The sequence below is a fragment of the Anomalospiza imberbis genome, unplaced genomic scaffold (genome assembly GCF_031753505.1).
Source record: "Anomalospiza imberbis isolate Cuckoo-Finch-1a 21T00152 unplaced genomic scaffold, ASM3175350v1 scaffold_765, whole genome shotgun sequence".
NCBI classification, from domain to species: Eukaryota; Metazoa; Chordata; class Aves; order Passeriformes; family Viduidae; genus Anomalospiza; species Anomalospiza imberbis.
Genome location: NW_027100383.1, coordinates 27,501 through 32,500, shown reverse-complemented (window position 1 = coordinate 32,500; position 5,000 = coordinate 27,501).

Here is a 5,000-nt window from a genome sequence, read left to right as displayed (position 1 = left end):
TAAGGAGGGGGGGGGGTGCCGCCACCCGCCCGCGGACAACACTTCTCTCGGCCAGGCAACGGCGGGGCGGGACCGCCGGGCTAGGGGCGAGCTTCACCCTTTCGCCCGGGGAACCCACCCGAGCGTTCGAGAAAGGTGCCGCCGACCGTGCCCCACGGGCCACCGGCTTTCGCCCGCCTCGCGGCGGTCGGCTCTCCCTCCGGAAAAAAAAAAAAAAAACCAAGCCGGGGGACGGCACAACAAAAAGGCACATGGCGCGCGCCACACAAGGACACCCGTGCTAGCCACGGGGGCCGCGGGCCCGGGGCGGGGTGGGGCGAGGCACGCACCTCTCACCACCCCCCCCGCCCAACCCCACCGGCGTTCTCGCTCTCTCTCTCTCGCCTGCACGCCTTCGCTTTTCGTGGGCCCGCGCGCCTTCCTCGCGCGCTTCTCGGTGCCGCGGCTTAGGGCCGCGAGAGAAAAAAAAGCGACGGAGGCCTGGCGGGCGGCCCCCACACCGCCCGCAAGTCGGCACGTCCGAACCAAAAAAAAAAAAGGCAACGGACCCGGCTGGCACAACCCGCCCCCCCGCCCCTGCACCGGCGGTAAACGGCTCGATCCTCACAGGACCGAGGAAGGGCGAGGCGCCGCCGCCTCGCCCGCGACAACGCTCCGGGGGGGCTCTGGGTCGGCTTCCGGTCCGTGCTAGGGCGGCCGGCCACCGCGGCCGGCCTCCGCCCCTGAAAAAACTCGCCCGCGACGCGGGTCCCCGGCTTAAGGCCGAGGAAGGGGGACGACTTCAACAGCGCGCGCTGGTGGGGCGCGGGGTGCCGCCACCCCGGCTCCACAGCTCATCGGGCGACCGCCGTCACCGAGTCCCTCAAGCGAGGCAGCGACGCCGAGGCCGGGCCGCGCGCCCCGCCGCACGGGCCCCCGCCACCCTTCCGACACGGACACGCTGGCACAACCAGGTCGGGAAGCAGGGGAACGGGACGCCGCCACCTCGGCGGGCCCGCGCGCGCCGCGCTCGGGGCTCTCAGGCGAGGGCCGGGAAAAGCCCCGGCCGCGTCCACCCCGCGGCTGCCGCCCACCGCACCGGAGCGACAGCCCGAAAGCGCGCCCGCCGAGCGGGGCGCGCCCCGGCTTAAGGCCGGGCAGGAAAGGGGCGAGGCGCCGCCGCCTCGCCCGCCAGCAATCCCCAGGGGGGGCGCCCCCCGTTCGCCAAGCCGGCCACAGCCGGGCCGAAGCGGGACACGGCCCACGAAATCGATGGCCGCGGCCGACGGGCAGCTCGCAGCTCGTACTCGGTCTCTCTCGGCTTCTCTCCCTCTTTTTTTCCCTTCTCGCTTTATTTCTCCTCTTTCTCGCTAGCTCTCTCTCGCCTCTCGAACCGTACACCCCGTTTCCCTGGGCCAGACGGGCGGACCGGGACGACGCCACGGGGCTCGTCCCGCGTCAGCGGCACTCGCCTCGCTCGGAGGACTGCGCACGGGGGCCCCCGGCCTCCCTCGCCGCTTCGGTCACAGGCACGGGACGAGCCTGCGGGGAGACGGCCCGTCACCTCGCTCCCATAGTACGGACAGACGAGTCCCAGGCCGCAGACGCCTCCAAGAGGACCGATGGAAAGCGACCGGGAAGGTGCGCCGCCGCAGGCCGGCCCCTGCGATGACGTAGCCGGAGGCAGCTGAAAACAGCGACCCCTTGGTGAACTTCCGGAGCCGGCCGCGACAACAGGTCTACCCGGCCGCGACAACAGGTCTACCCGGCCGCTGCCGGAAATCGCCTAAGTCCCTCCGGAGCGAGGTAGACCTGTTGTCCGCCGTCCACCGCCCGCCGCCCGGGCGCCGCGCCGGGCCCGGCGGCCCCGGAGCCGGGGTAGACCTGTTGTCCGCGGGGTAGACCTGTTGTCCCCGGGGTAGACCTGCTGTCCGCGGGGTAGACCTGCTGTCCCCGGGGTAGACCTGCTGTCCGCGGGGTAGACCTGCTGTCCGCGGGGTAGACCTGCTGTCCCCGGGGTAGACCTGCTGTCCGCGGGGTAGACCTGCTGTCCCCGGGGTAGACCTGCTGTCCGCGGGGTAGACCTGCTGCCCCGGGGTAGACGACCTGCTGTCCGCGGGGTAGACCTGCTGTCCGCGGGGTAGACCTGCTGTCCGCGGGGTAGACCTGCTGTCCGCGGGGTAGACCTGCTGTCCGCGGGGTAGACCTGCTGTCCGCGGGGTAGACCTGCTGTCCGCGGGGTAGACCTGCTGTCCGCGGGGTAGACCGGTTGTCCGCGGGGTAGACCCGCTGTCCGCGGGGTAGACCTGCTGTCCCCGGGGCAGACCCGCTGTCCCCGGGGCAGACCTGCTGTCCCCGGGGTAGACCTGTTTTCCGCCGCCCACCGCCCGCCGCCCGGGCGCCGCGCCGAGCCCGGCGGCCCCGGAGCCGGGCTAGACCTGCTGTCCGCCGCCCGGTTTTGGGGTTTTGGGGGTTTATTCCTTCCCGGCCCCCCCCCCGCCCCAATCCCGTTTCTTTTCTCCTTTCTTTGAAAGAACGACTCTCCTATTTGTTTGGTACAAGAAGAAACTCGTCCGGAAGAGAAATTTTCTTGGCAAATCTTATTTCGTTTTTCTCTAGTATCCAGAGCACCCCCAGACCGAGCTGACGGGCCGCCTGCGCCCTGTGCAAGCGGGAAAGCGGGCGGCCGCTTTTGGGCCGGTTCTTTCACGGTCCGCAGAGACCCTCCAGGCCCGGCAGGGGTCTGGGGGGCCCCGGGGGCTCGGAGCCGAGGCGCCCGGGGCCGGGACGAAGCCGCCGGCCCCTGGCCCTCGTTCCCACAGACAGAGAGAGAGAGAGAGAGAGAGAGACAGACACAGTGACACACACGCCCACTCCACACACTCGCACTCCGCCGCCACCCCCTCGGACACCGCACCCACCACCCGCGCCGCTCCCTCCCTCCCGGATGCGCGGGCCGCCCGCCTTACACGAGCTTGCAGGCCGGGACAGGGCCAGGCGGGGGGGGGGGCATCGGTTGGAGGAACACAGGTCTACCCCGGCACGCGGCGGCCGGAGGCTAAGTCGGAGCCGAGATACCAGGTCTACGAAGGGGCCGGGCGAAGGTAAGCCACGACGGGGCCGAGACAACAGGTCTAGCCACGGTCCCGGAGCCCGGAGACCGAGGCCGGCCGGGCACAACAGGTCTAGCCACGGTCCCGGCGCCCGGAGGCCGAGGCCGGCCGGGGACAACAGGTCTAGCCACGGTCCCGGCGCCCGGAGGCCGAGGCCGGCCGGGGGCAACAGGTCTACCCACGGTCCCGGCGCCCGGAGGCCGAGGCCCGCCGGGGACAACAGGTCTAGCCACGGTCCCGGCGGCCGGAGGCCGAGGCCGGCCGGGGAGCACAGGTCTACCCACGGTCCGGTCGGCCGGAGGCCGAGGCCGGCCGGGGAGAACAGGTCTACCCACGGTCCCGGAGACCGAGGCCGTCCGGGGAGAACAGGTCTACCCACGGTCCGGTCGGCCGGGGACATCAGGTCTACCCACGGTCCCGGAGACCGAGGCCGGCCGGGGACAACAGGTCTACCCACGGTCCGGTCGGCCGGGGAGAACAGGTCTACCCACGGTCCGGTCGGCCGGGGACAACAGGTCTACCCACGGTCCGGTCGCCCGGGGACAACAGGTCTACCCACGACCTGGTCGGCCGGGGACAACAGGTCTACCCACGGTCCGGTCGGCCGGGGACAACAGGTCTACCCACGGTCCGGTCGGCCGGGGAGAACAGGTCTACCCACGACCTGGTCGGCCGGGGACATCAGGTCTACCCACGACCTGGTCGGCCGGGGACAACAGGTCTACCCACGGTCCGGTCGGCCGGGGAGAACAGGTCTACCCACGACCTGGTCGGCCGGGGACATCAGGTCTACCCACGACCTGGTCGGCCGGGGACAACAGGTCTACCCACGGTCCGGTCGGCCGGGGAGAACAGGTCTACCCACGACCTGGTCGGCCGGGGACAACAGGTCTACCCACGACCTGGTCGGCCGGGGACATCAGGTCTACCCACGGTCCCGGAGACCAAGGCCGGCCGGGGACATCAGGTCTACCCACGGTCCCGGAGACGAAGGCCGGCCGGGGACAACAGGTCTACCCACGGTCCGGTCGGCCGGGGACATCAGGTCTACCCACGGTCCGGTCGGCCGGGGACAACAGGTCTACCCACGACCTGGTCGGCCGGGGACATCAGGTCTACCCACGGTCCGGTCGGCCGGGGACAACAGGTCTACCCACGGTCCGGTCGGCCGGGGAGAACAGGTCTACCCACGACCTGGTCGGCCGGGGACAACAGGTCTACCCACGACCTGGTCGGCCGGGGACATCAGGTCTACCCACGGTCCCGGAGACCAAGGCCGGCCGGGGACATCAGGTCTACCCACGGTCCCGGAGACCAAGGCCGGCCGGGGACAACAGGTCTACCCACGGTCCGGTCGGCCGGGGACATCAGGTCTACCCACGGTCCGGTCGGCCGGGGACAACAGGTCTACCCACGACCTGGTCGGCCGGGGACATCAGGTCTACCCACGGTCCCGGAGACCAAGGCCGGCCGGGGACAACAGGTCTACCCACGACCTGGTCGGCCGGGGACATCAGGTCTACCCACGGTCCCGGAGACCAAGGCCGGCCGGGGACAACAGGTCTACCCACGACCTGGTCGGCCGGGGACATCAGGTCTACCCACGGTCCGGTCGGCCGGGGACAACAGGTCTACCCACGGTCCGGTCGGCCGGGGACAACAGGTCTACCCACGACCTGGTCGGCCGGGGACAACAGGTCTACCCACGACCTGGTCGGCCGGGGACAACAGGTCTACCCACGGTCCGGTCGGCCGGGGACAACAGGTCTACCCACGACATGGTCGGCCGGGGACAACAGGTCTACCCACGGTCCCGGCGCCCGGAGGCCGAGGCCGAGGCCGAGGCCGAGGCCGAGGCCGAGGCCGACCAGGGCAGCCGTTTTACTCGCGGGTCGTGCGGCCGTAGTC